This window comes from Corapipo altera, unplaced genomic scaffold (assembly GCF_003945725.1).
Source record: "Corapipo altera isolate COAL_440 unplaced genomic scaffold, ASM394572v1 0, whole genome shotgun sequence".
NCBI lineage: Eukaryota > Metazoa > Chordata > Aves > Passeriformes > Pipridae > Corapipo > Corapipo altera.
The window spans coordinates 85,693,500-85,707,477 of NW_020884872.1; positions in this window are offsets into that span (position 1 = coordinate 85,693,500).

Below are 13,978 nucleotides of genomic sequence, written 5' to 3' on the forward strand. Positions count from 1 at the left end.
CATGTAATGAATGCAAATCACAGGTACTGTGACCTAAAATAGAAAACAGACTTCACACATCCCCTGCATTCCTGTATCTCTAATAAGATTTTTCTTGCCAGTCTAGCAGGGACTTGAAAGGGTTTTTTTTTTGTTTTGTTGTTTTTCTGTTTGTTTGGTTTTTTTGTTTTGTTTTAACTGGATAGCATTATCTTGTCTGGTAGAATATTTCAATAAATAAATAAATACATAATAAAAATTTTGGATGTAAATTTTATTAGAAGTGTTATTCTCAAACGACCAGAAATATTCTTCTTCTGAAGTCTCATCAGGGCATGAAACTTTGGTGCTTAGGAGGCTTATGAAGAAAATCTGGTTATTTTTATGAGTCTGCTAAATTGCTAAAACTGTCAAATTAAATTGCCTTTTATAGGTGTGTACTAACTAGAAGACAGTTTTATGAACATGTTCCTTGTAGAGTCCCCATTTTAGTTCAACTTGATAAGAAAGTAAGCCTTCATAACATACAGGTATGGCATTAAAGAAAACTGGACCACAGGAGGAGTATGGTAAAATGAGTCACATTCATACTCACTTTTGTTGTTTCCTTTAGCAGAGTGATTATTCAGATTAATCCATTTCGTCATCTTTCTCATCCCCTTACTGATAAGAAATCGTACTACAGCCTGTCCTCAAGTAGCATTTGACACTTCTTTTATGAAACTCTCAGGTTTATGGAAAGAGGTTTTGCCTATATTTTATGCCCATCGACAAGTAATTATTTTTTTCCTTGCCTACAGAGCCAGTACAACCAAAGAATTATTTCAAGCCTATGTGATTGTGCTCCTGTTTGGAAGGAGTAGGGCTAGAAATGAAATCCAACCTTCACTAATTTTTTTTTTAGTTATTTTTTTTGGATGGCATTTGCTAGGGCTTGCATGGGAGCTGTGTAACACATAGAGCTGGTAAGAATCTCTCAGGGTTTCAGCTCAGCCTGTAGAAAATTGCTGATCTGCTCTGAGAATTCAAAATTAAATAAGAGATCAATGCTTTTTAAGTCATGCCAGCATATTCTGACATAGGGGAACACTAGAAATACCAGTATTAATCATCCCCCTCTCCTGGAAAGCATACAAAGCAATATAGAGCTACCTGAGAGGGCTTGTTAAAGTGCAGATGCAGGTGACCAGGAGTGCAGTTGGTCCTTACACAAAAAGCATTGATCCAGCTCCAAATTTTGTCAGTGATGATTTGCCATTGACGTTCTGGTAAAGCGTTTTGCCCTACTAGAGGTCTTCTTCATTCTGTTATCTGAACTTACCTCTTTGTTTTCAGTTCTACACGAGACTTCAATGGTTTGGAAAATGCTTCAGCACTGCAGGGTCAACACCTGGATGTTAGAAAAGGGCTTTGTGTTGGTATTTAAAAACTTGCTCTAGAATGCAGAGATAAACTTGAATCCAGACTTTACAAGTTGTCTTATGCAGATTATGCATATAGGTGACAGGAAAGTGTCGTTTTGAAGCTTGAGATTCTGGACACCAGATCTCTGTCTTGACACCTGAAAATCCCATTGAATCCCATCAAAGGACTGAGACATTTCTTTCGAATAGAAGGTGGAATTTCATCTAGCAGGTTTTGAAGTAGTAAAAGGTATTCTTCTACCTGGAAAGATAAAGCTAAGTAATGTAGGTGTCTCTTCTGGTGCGCTAAGTTTCGGTTGCAGTGTTTTTCTTGTTCATCAATATTAACTGCAGCCAGAAATAGGAAATATGACAAATATTATTACTGCACAAAGCTTTCAAGTAGAGTGCATACAGAGGAAAATATGGCCATACAAACTGAGTTCATCACAACCAATGTTATTACTCTGAGTGTCAAAGCAGCAAATAGTGGTTGGCATCTTCTGTAGCAATGCCATTTTCTTTGACACAAGCTGAATGGAAATATGCACTGGCTTTCTAGTTCCTTGATGAATGACAAAGGCAAAAATGATGCCTTTCCTGGATGACTTGGATATGTTATTTACTATATGTTTCTAGGGCAAAATAATAATAAATAAAAAATATTTGTCCTGGAACAGAAAGATTTGCATGCTGTTTCCTTGCTGGCTAATGATATCTTTTGCAAAGCAATGAGACTGTGAAGAAATGCTCATATTATGTGTAAAATATTCCCAAAGCAAGAAAAGAAACTGACTCAGATAAAGGTACTAACTGTGCGAGAAGTAGAATTCTGTCCTGTAGCTTTGAAAATAAAGCGTGGGTCTCTAATAGCTCCAAATGTTATGACTGTTACTGGAATGCAGTAGTATGTTAGTGTGCCAGGGTCTTAGTCACTGATCAGAACCTCAGTATGTTAAGTCAGTTAAAAAAAAGGTCAAACAACTTCTCTTCACCACAACTGGCTCACAGTGTATGGCAGGAGAAAACAGATGGGTGTACAGAGATGGGTGTATAGAGATATGCAAAGCAGTGCAACCGTTCATTGTCAGAGAATCATAGAATGGTTTGAGTTGGAAAGGACCTTAAAGATCATCTAGTTCCAATCCTCCTGCCATGGGCAGGGATACCTTCCAGTAGACCAATTTCTCAAGGCCTCATCCCACCTGGTCTTGAACTGCTAATATTGTTAAAGATCATCAGCTGAAAGAAGTTTGAAGGCTTCAGGATTAAATTGTTGGAAAGATAGGAATGAATGTATGGGGAAAAGGGTAAAGACATGCAAAGCAGATGAAAGAGGCTGGCATCATCAGCCAGTCTATGAAGGAAGATAACATTACTGCTAAAGAAATTTTTGACACTAGGCTCCCCTCTCCATTAGATAGGTTTATTGGCACAGGTCAATTCTGATATCTGGTAGCTGGAGCTAGGTGTCTCAAAATGGGGTCCACAAACAAAGAAATCCCTGAGCAGTTATGCTGTCACAGTTTTGCCGACTGATATTTCTGATGTTGCTATATTGCTTATATTGCTTATATTGCTGACTGATGGGGCAGGAGGCAAAAGAAGCTTTTTGTGCATTTTTGCATTCTTTCTTTGCTATGGAGAAAGAATCTGCAAAACTCACATATCACTCTCATATATCCCCATATGCAGATATAAGGAACAAGGCATAAATGGTAGAATAAAATGCCCCAATTTGTAAGCTAGAGTCTTATAAGAGAGGATTAAATCCATTGTAGCACCAGTTGTTGTTCATGATTGTGGTAATAGGTTTTTATCTAGAATGATATTTATTCAAATGTATTTGAAGCCTGATGCAAATTAATAATTTTACAGATAATTCATTGGGTTTTTTTTTCCTTAAAGCCTTTGAGACCTGACTGAACAATAGAAACAATATGGTTTATCTGTACAACTGTGTGCAGCATGAATTTAAGCACTAAGCACTTATAAATGAAGGATTGATAGAGAAGAAAAGATAATTATTTCTTGATGATTTACACATTACTGAAGACTGGTTAACATATATACAGAACATAATACCTGATCTTGAACTTTTTATTAATTTGAATGAGGAATTAATCTCTGATCTTGCTTTTATACATTGTACAGTATTATTCATAAGAGTAATATCCATTAATTCCTATGAAAATGCTCTTTAGCATGATAATGTATATCCATAAAACTGTTTAAGGACATACCCTGAAATAACACATGCTAGATAGGGTTCTTCCAACATCATAATAGAAAATTCTTTCCTCTGAAGTGGACATTCTTTATGTCAGGATTTACTGGAGTACTCTTTATGATTGAAGTGGGAGAATTTAGTCTACCACCCATGGTGTAGCTTGTGAGTAGGTCTACTAATAATCTAGCCTGCGTTTTCATACTTTTAGGTCAGGTTTTATGCTTGTTGCTACTTCTAATCTGCAGAGTTGCTGCCTTTGACTACTTAACCATGCTTTTTTTCATTGGCAATTTAGAATTATTTTAATTGTAACTCAGATCTTTTCTCTGTGATAAAATTCAAAAGGTGAAATCACATCTTTGATGTGAGGGCTAAGCCAGGTCTTTGATCTGTAAATAAGGGCAGCAAAACTGAAAGAGCCTCACCTGTGTTTGTGAGTAATTACTGTATATTAATCTGAATTCAAGTTTGAAATTACTTTTCTGTATTAGCATATCAAGGGCTTTCAGAGCAGAATATTATTTGACTAGGAGTTAACTATTTAAGATAAGCTTGCAGGATGCCAGAAAAATCATATTGCAAGCATAAAAAAGAAAAGCAAATAGAAATTATAACCGGCAGAATATAAATATTCAAGCTCGAAAATGCTCGTATACAAGATATATGAATATAGAGATCCTTTTTAGGCTACATTGCTTTTTGTCCTAGCATAGGTCAAAAGAAAGTAAGGAATGGCGGAGTTACATCTCAGTATCTGATGTTTTACTGGAAGTTAGGATGATCAGATTTTTTATCTATTTCTAATTTGGGTCAGTCTTGTCAAATTTCTTGCTTGCTCCAGGTGATTATTATGGCTTTACAACGACAAGAAGGATAGAAATTTCACTCTCCCAGTATGTTCTAAATGAGCCTGAAGAAAGGGTGTATGGTTCAAACCAAACTCAGACTGCAGAGGGAACTGATTCTATATTGCCAGCTCCAGGGTGGACTGAGATTATGATGATTATGACCTGAATCAGTCATCTGTGCAAAAAGAAATGCCATGTGTTTTTGTGGGGCAGTGGAACAATCGTCTTTGCCTGAGTCACCAGTCTGGCAGCAGTGTTGACTGCTAGGCAAAACTTTCCTTTCAGCGCTCACTGTTGAGTGCTGTCAGTTCAGTGTATAGGGGGCTGTAAAGCTAAGCACTGAACTCTACCTAACTCCTTTATATAAGGAACTTAGGTCCCCACTTGAGAATATGAATTCCATTTCCAGATCTGAGTGTGGCAATGCGAAGTGTCATCGTACCCGAGTCTCTTGGAAAATCTGGATCTAAACTATGACACTGTGAGTTATGAACATTAATCTTACGGTTTCATGAAAATAAATGTTGCTGGTGACTGAAAGCACAATTGTTGTCTATGTCAATATCTTGAATAGAAGAGGAGAAACCTAAAGAAATGTTGAATAAAATCAGCTTGGTGTGAAGGAGAGTTTATTCCTTTCTGCTTGTCATCTTTTGAAAATAAATGATCCCTTAATATTGGACATTATAGGGAAGCAGTAATGGACATATATCATTCTCCTGGGGATGATGACAATATATTAGCCTAAATCACAGTTTCCAAAAAGTAGAAGAAAATTAAATAAAAAGACCAAGTCTACTACACAGTTTCAAAATTCTGTATAATTGCCAAACTTAAATAAAAATTGAAATAATAAAAAAGAAAAAAACCTGATTCATTACTTTAAATGTAGACAATTTTCTTTGTTCTCTGTGAGTTACAACTTCTTGTGCAGGTTATTTGCAGTTCTTTATAGGTCTATAGACTAGACATTTCAAGTTCTTTTTATCAGTTGTCCTGAGAGATTTTACAAAAAAGAATCAGAAAAAAAAAAGGGAAAAAAGTAACACTTTTTCTGGAAGAATACTCAATTTTTCACGAAGACGAACTTGAATTCCTATATACATTTTCCAGATGCCTGTTGAATGAAATTATGTGTCTTGGTTAGATAAAGGTCTGAGTAGTAATAAATGGAAAGTGTGTGTGAAAATTCTATCCAAACATAATATTCAGAACCTGCTTATCTACTATGTATAATAGGGGTCTTCCAAGGAAATGGACTGATTTTGCGTGTTTGGATCACACAAGTTTCAGTTTAGCAAAAAGTGTATAATTTGTCTTCAGTTGATCTTCAGCTGTTTTTAATTCTCTACCCCAGTTTTATGCTCATATTTCTTTACAATGTGAAGGAAGGATTAAGAAGGAAGGAGAAATTAACTAGAAGAATTTAAAATTAAAGAACTAACTTTACAAAAGATGCACATAACTTATATAGAGAGCCAAAAAGGTTCAGAAAAGGTAAACTGCACACAGAAGTACATGGTTCTGCCACTTCAGAGGCTCATTAGTAGAGATGCTAGGGGTTACTACACAAGGCATCAAACTGTAATTCCTTCCCTAGAACTGGAACCTATGATAAATGGAGTAACAGGTCTTTTACTTGTTTATTTTTGCTTTAATTGCAGGAGTGCTTATTAAATAATATAGAACTCTACCTGAATACAGCCACGTTGGTGTACTAGATTATCCCCCATGGACAGGTTATTGTAATTATCTTTATACTTAATGAAATTCAGTTGAAAGGTAAAATATACTAGAATAAACTTTACCTCAGCAGCGGAGCAGTCTGTGGGAGCATGTGCAGTGAGTAACAGAAGCTCATATGTCAAGTCTAATCTTAATAAAATACCATTTTTCAATGATTTTCTCCATATCTTTATGTCTTTAATTTAAAATATGCAGGAGATTTTTTTCTGCTTTCCTTAGACAACACTTCTTATCTCACACCAGAAAAATCACCTAACCTCATTAAATACAGAGAAGCTAATGTTTCAACATTGGTCCATGAGACTATCTCATAAAATATTTCCAAAGTCTTATAATTAAGATGATATTCTTGCATTTTATATGTCATAGTTACAGCCAATATTAATATTTAAACTGCATAATATAACTGGAACATGTATGAAAGATGTGAAGTAATATCTTGAATTTTTTAAGGCATTTCACTTATATTCACTTCTATAACCATTTACCAGAACGTGTAACGAACCTGGAGAGGGTGAGCAATTTGCATCCTCCTTGCCTAGACCAACCTATGTGAATGCATATTTTTGGGCCAGTATCTTGACTGACTGAACTCTGATACTCTGGCTCATATTTGCAAGGATGCTATTAGCTCATACACAGCTTCACTTTGATCATATGTAAAAGCATTCTGGTTTTGAGACTGTTCTTTCACACCTTGAAGTGTATTTCAGAGCCATGTTTCTGCAATGTTGTGTTAGCATTCTTCATAGAGTCACCAGGTTTTGGAAATGGAAAGAAATCTCTTTATGTCTTCTTTTCACCTTTTTTCCTGTAAACCTTTTTATCTGACTGCTAGTGCAGAGTGGTCTACTTTTGTACAAATGGATCTTCAATTTGTCTCCTTCAACATTGTTCCTTCAATTTATCAGTACAGTGTCATCATCACCATACTCTACTATGTCTTTTTACTTTCCTTTTAAAGACTTTAATCATTTACATCATCCTCACCAATTACTTTTTTTTCTATCATACCCAAATTTTGCATCTACAGTTTTTCTTCTATAAACTAATAGACTGTATGTCCTCATAATACCTCTGCTTTTCCATCTTATTGGAAAATTGCTATTCCATTATTTAATGAGGTATAGGGAAGAACTTCTAGTTAAAATCAATGAAACCATCTCTTTGTCTTTCAGATAAGCCTTTCTACCTATTGAATTGTCTGCAGCCTCTGTCAAATACTATGGTTCCAAAAGCTACAATAAGATTTCCAAAGTTCTTTCATGAAATCACAGAATAGTTCAGGTTGGAATGGACCTCTGGAGACCATCTTGTCCAACCCCCCTGCCAAGGCAGAGTTACCTAGAGCAGGAATGCGTCCAGGTGATTTTTGAATGTCTCCGCAAAGAGAGACTCCATGACCTCTCTGGGCAGCTATTTTCAGTGCTCTGTCACCCTCAATGTAAAGAGGTTCTTCCTCATACTGAAGTGGAACTTCTTGTGTTTTAGTTTATGGCTGTTTCTCTTCATCCTATCTCTGGACATCATTGAAAAAACATACTCTTGACATCCAACTTTGAAACACTTGTACATATTGACGAGACTCCCTCACAGTCTTTTCTTCTCTACACTAAACTGGCCCAGGTCCTGCAGTCTCTCCTTGTAAAAGAGATGGTCCAGATCCTTAATCATCTTTGTGACCCTCTGCTGGACCCCCTCCAGTGGCTCCTTGTCTTTCTTGAACAGTGGAGACCAGAACTGAATGCAATACTTCAGATGTGGCCTCAGTAGGGTAGAGTAGGTGGCCAAGATCATCCCCCTTGATCTGCTGGCCACACTCTTCCCGATGCACCCCAGGATACTATCGGTCCTCCTGGCCACAAGGGCACACTGCCAATTCATGGTCAACCTGTCACCCACCAAAACCCTCAGATCGTTCTCTACAGAGCCTCTCTCTAGTAGATCAGTTCCCAGCCTGTACAGGTATTTGGGGTTATTCCTCCCCAGGTTCAGGACCCTACCCTTGCCTCTGTTGACCTCCTTAGGTTTTTCTCTGCCTGACTGTCAAATGAAATTAAGTGTTTCAGGTTCAGTAAATGGGCATTTTCTTTTTTTTAGATTGTTTAATTGAAAATTGAAGAGAAATCTTTATTTCATCACCACAATGACACCTTCTAGTATTTTTATTTTTTGTCATCTTTGATCATCATTTGAAATGTGTCTTGATTCTGATATTCCAGAATGATAAATTTGATAATGAATAACTACCGTGGCTACTGAGGAAATAAGGGATTAAAATTCATTGTTAATATTATGAGATATCAATACAGACATGTAACCATTGCAAACTTGTTAAAATGGTAGCTCATACATGGTTGACTAAATACTTCAAAACATTTGTCTACAAATTCAATGATAACTTAGGTGGAAAAAAACCAAACCACAGCAATATTCTTCATTATTAAGATACTTGCAGTAAGAGGAAAAGAACCTGAATAGAAGTGGCAATGTATAACATATATCAGATAAAAGATCTTGCTGAAGCTTGGCACTAATACTTGAAAAATGAATTATCTGTAAAATGCAGTGCTACTAGAAGCATCTTGTTTGTCTAATTATACTTGCAGTAAAATGCTATGTGTAGGAAAACAGCATGAGGTGGGGTTATTTAATCTTACTTAAGTAAAGATTATTGTGTATTTTTTTCATTTATAAGAGCTCTGATTTGCATGTGTACATGTTAATTAGCACATTAACTCCAAGTTGTTTATGAAAAAGATAAAAAAGGAAATGGTGCTGTTATACTTAGTGCCATGTACCATTCAGCTTAATATACATAAACTTTTAAAATATGTAGGCAATAAGCAAAATGATATAAACTCCTTCAGTTATTTCCATCGTTTGCAACCTATAGATTTTTATTTCTACCAACACAATTAATATTGAAGTTCTAGCATCAGTTTTAGTGCTTGTGCAGACCTTATGCTAAAATTCTACTTAGTTACTTTTAGTTGTGCTGATTTTTTATTAACCTGTGTCAGGAATTTCAGTAGGTGATTTGGGGTTAAGACTTGCAATTGTGTTAAGGTTGGGAGTGAATTCTATTAAATTTATAAAATTGTTTATAATGCTAAAGTTTTAACCATGGCTACAAATACCAATAACTAACTAAATTTTGTTATAAATCCCAAACAATCATTTTTTAAAAAAAACTGCTGAACATCAGCTATATCTTCCAGCTGTGTATTTAAAGGGCCATATGTTTAATAGGGATCTTAATTTGCTTATCACAGAAGACCTGACGACCGATATATTTACTGATTCACTCAAATATAGGTATTTTCATGGGATTAGCTTTTGGACGATATTAGTTTTTGCTATCTACATTTTTTTTAATGTGCTCTCAATCCATGTTAAAATTTAGCATTAAAAGTTGTGGATTAACCAGGAGAGAGAGGATTCCAGAGTCTGAGGACACATTCTCTATGCCCAGAGAGAGAACTTCCAGAAGGTATCCATTGTACCTTACTTTTAAGAAGATTCGGTATCAGAGGCTAGTTAGAAGACGTCCAAACCCTATAAACAAGAAAATCTGATTAAATATGCTCACAGCCATTGTGTTCTTCACCTTTCCATCCACTATGTTCTTGATCACCCTGACAGTGGAGAGATATTCCACCCAGATTTTCTTAGACTGTATTTTCCACTCTTTCTAACCCCATTTCTGTCAACATAGTCAGCTTTACCCCTCATTCTTAGGGAAGCAAAAGTGTCTTTACCTGCCTCTCTAAGAAACCTTAAGCTAATTCTGGTCTTCGAAAACATTGGGCAAATCGCAGATATTCACATAGAAGCAGTTGTATTCATAAGAGCAGTTAAGTTTTTGCCTGTAAAACCACTAGGAAGTACCTTAGTTTGTGCAGAATGCTGAAGCAGTTGGCTTATTATTCAGAACTCAGCATCTTTTGGGCTGATTTCCTCATAACGAGAATTCTTTCATTTGCAGTTCTTTTAATAAGGCTACTGGTAATGACAGAGAATTATTTCTAAAAGAGACAGGCAATATTTGAAGGAATTAACTAGAAAATCAAGTTGATACTGTTTTGTGAAGGCAAAGATGTGCTTATCAAAATACCTGCAGGCCCAAATCCCTGTATCTCTGGTCTTATCAGGCATTTTTGTGTACAAATATATCTGCAGCATCTTTAATTTCAGTCTGTAATCTATTTACTGGGAAAAAGTACTGCTAAAGCACGGTCTGCTTTGAAAATGTTACACTGTGAAAATGGCAATGAGAAATTCTTGTCAATAATTTGCATACCAAACACATTGCGTTTTCTAGTAAAAAATACTTGTTAAGTTTCCATATGGCAGTTCTGCAGACATCACTAGAGATCCTAAAAATTGTGGTTTTATACCACTAATCATCCTCATCTCTAAAGGTGTGCACATAGAATTTTGCTAGCAGTGACTTCAGCCATATTTTTGGTATCTATATATGTCCACAGACTTGTCTTTAGTCAATGAAATTACTTGCAGATCTGTATACCTATTTTAGCAAGGGGTGAAGTGTCCTTTAGAGGGGCCTTGGCCTTGCTACTGACTTTTGAAAGGGCTTAGTTCATTGTCTTAGACTTAGTGCTGAACTCTTCAATAACTAAAGTTAGGTGAAATTTCAGTCTTGGTTTATTTATGTGTTCTGAGCCCTTCAAGCGAATATAAAAAAGTCTTCCTAATGAATCAGGAGGTACTGGTTTTGAACACGCAACTTGCAGAGAAGAATTCCTTGAAGAGAAAAAGGTTGATTCCTTATCCAGGCTTATTCAAACTGAGGCCTCACTGCTCAGATAGCTTCTTGCTATTCTCTCTTAGGGAGTGTTTCATCCGTGACAGCAAGACTAGATTTACAAATAAAAAAAGGTAAAAAAATCAAGCTTTCTCTAGATTGCTAAAGGATGTTACATAAAATATTGGACAATATTGGACAAAGTATTGGTGAAAATACTTTAGATGTGTGAGTGCTAGAGAGGAAGTTCTATAAAACACAGAACCATTATAGATTTAATTGCTACACATGGATGACTGGCTAAGTATAATTACTTCAGTTTAAGAAAAATACATGTAATCTGAAGCATCTGAAAAAGCACATCAGCTAATTTTGTTTGTCCAAAAGCAGTATTAATTCCTCAAAGATTTTTTGGGACAATAGTTTTGGTTTTTTCCCCAAATGAAATTTTTTCCTCTCTTTCCTATGATTTTCATTAATCAGACATATCTCTGTTTCAGAATCAAATCTCCATTTATGACTGTGTTCCTCAGGTGATATTGTCTCATTCATTAATTTAATTTCAATATTTAATTAAACATTTGTGCATGTCTTTGTTGAGAAATGCTGAGTAAGCCAGTCAAAATTTTCATCACTTGCATTTGTTTGCTGTGGCTTAGGTCAGGACAGACTTAAGCACATGCATTAATTACTGTGCAATAACAAGATCCATATGAAGGATTTTTGAGTATTTATTGTCTTTGTGACAGAGTAGTTATTAATGTGTAGAACAACGCACAGTTGCAGAAACATGGTTACCCCTTTCTGCTTTTTCCTGATTTTCTGGAGTGGTTGTTGTCAGAGTTAAGGAGGAGAAGAATTTGTTGGCTCTGGCCATGTGAGCTTAGTCCCCAAGTGTCCCTAGGGGTACTCCACAGTCAAGTGTCCCAAAAGGTAGGGTTGTGCCACCACTACCTTGGGTAAAGGTGGATGGAGCGTATGAATTGGAGAGCATCTTCCACATAATTTGACTTTTACTGTTTGACAAATGGCCCTGAAGAGACGCTCATTGATGTATGTAAGAAGTCAATTGGCAAGTATTCTTGTACTGATTTTGTTCTCATAGCTCTGCCAGTTATGTGCTTGGATTTGGGGCATTTTTGGATTTTTTTTGTAAGTTTTTTTTTTTTTTTTTTTTTAGATTCAGGGGTTTTTTTTGTTTTTATTTTCTTTTTGGTTATTTAGTTTTATTTGTTTGTTAGTTTTAAATAATGGCTAATTGTCCTTTATTTAACAATAGTTACATCCCTAACATGACAACATTCTGAAAGTTAAACTACAAGCCTCTAGAACAAGCCTAGTTAATGGTGTGGTACCAGATCAGTAGGCCAAGATACCTTTCAAAACTTAGTTAGCTATTTTCACATAGACTAACCAATAGTACAGAAGCTTAACGGGAGATGACAGAACTAGAGATGGACAGAATCATTTATGCTGTAAAAAGACCTCCAAGATCATTAGGATGAAAGCATTTCTTGGGCTCAGGATCTTGATACAAGTCTAAGCTCTGGGATTCAGCTCCCTGCTCTACTCTACATTCCCTGGATAAACTTGGCCAAGTCACTTACTCTTCTCATGTTTTTGTCCCTGACTCCTATATATGCTGCTAAGAAATATTTATTTCTCCAAAGCTTTCTGTTATCTACATATCTTCAGGTGAATCCATCATGACACAGTACACTGTCTGGCAGAGTCTTTTTTTGGGAACAGAATGACTGTAATTAATAAAGAATTAGACATAGCAGGACCTATCTTTCATGAACCTGTGCTGACTGTGTTTAATCCCCTGGTTGCTCTGCAAATGTTGTATGATGGGCCCTCAGGATGATCTGCTCTGTGACCTTCTCCAGTACTGAGTTCACCTGACAGGGCTATAGTTCGCCTCATTCTCCTTCCAAACCTTCTTGTAGATATATCTGCCAACTTCGAGTCACCTGAAACCTCCAGGGTTTGCCAGGACTGATGGTAAATGATGGAAAGTTGCTTGGTGAGCACTTCTGCCAGTCCCCCTCACCCTTCACCTTCACTCATTGAGTGGATCCCATCCAGCCACATAGACTTGTGTCTGTCTAATTGGCATAGCAGGTCACTGACAATTTCCCCTTGGATTACATAGGTTCATTCTGCTCCCTGTTCCTGTCTTCTAGTTCAGAGGAAATGTGATGGGTGCCTGGAGAACAACTGATCTTACCTTTAAAGACAGAAGAAAACAAGGCATTTAATAATTCAGCCTTCTCTTCATCTTTTGTCACTATGTTTCCCTCTGCATTCAATAGAGAATGAAGATTCTCCTTTGTCCTCCTTTTGTTGCTAATGTATTTATAGAAATATTTTTTACAGACTTTTATGACAGTAGCCAGGTTAATTTCTAGTTGGCCCTTCTGATTTTCTCCCTACCAACATCCTTGTAGCCTTCCCAAGTTGCCTGCCACTTTTTTCTTTGAGATTGGGCACTAATAACTCTTCCCAAGTCAAATGAAATAAGATCTCACCTGCAGAGTGAGAAACAGCTTTGCTAGAGGATGCTGCTTCAGAATAGGGTCTTCATCCACACTACAGTAGCATTTTAGACTTGGAGCCTTGGTTCAGGATGAGCAAAAGTAACAAGCTGGGTTCATACTGTCCTGCAAGAAGTTCTATAAAAAGTTGTATCATAAAGCTTGCTATAAATAATCTACCCCTGTTATCAATCAGCTTTCAGCAGGACAGGTGTGCTACCAGTCTTTGCTCCGCTGGCTCAGTCAGTGACACATTGAGAATACACTTCTTGTTTGTGGGATCCGAGCCTGCATTCCATCATTCCAGCAGTTCATATTGCCCTTGTCATGATGGTCTGATGATATAGTGACCTAAGGGGAAAAGATGACTTTTAGTTGATAAAAACCTACAGAAATCCATTTTCATCAGGAAACCATGCAAATTATTTGTAGATTTGCTTTTCTATTTTGTAAGTAAAGTATCTATT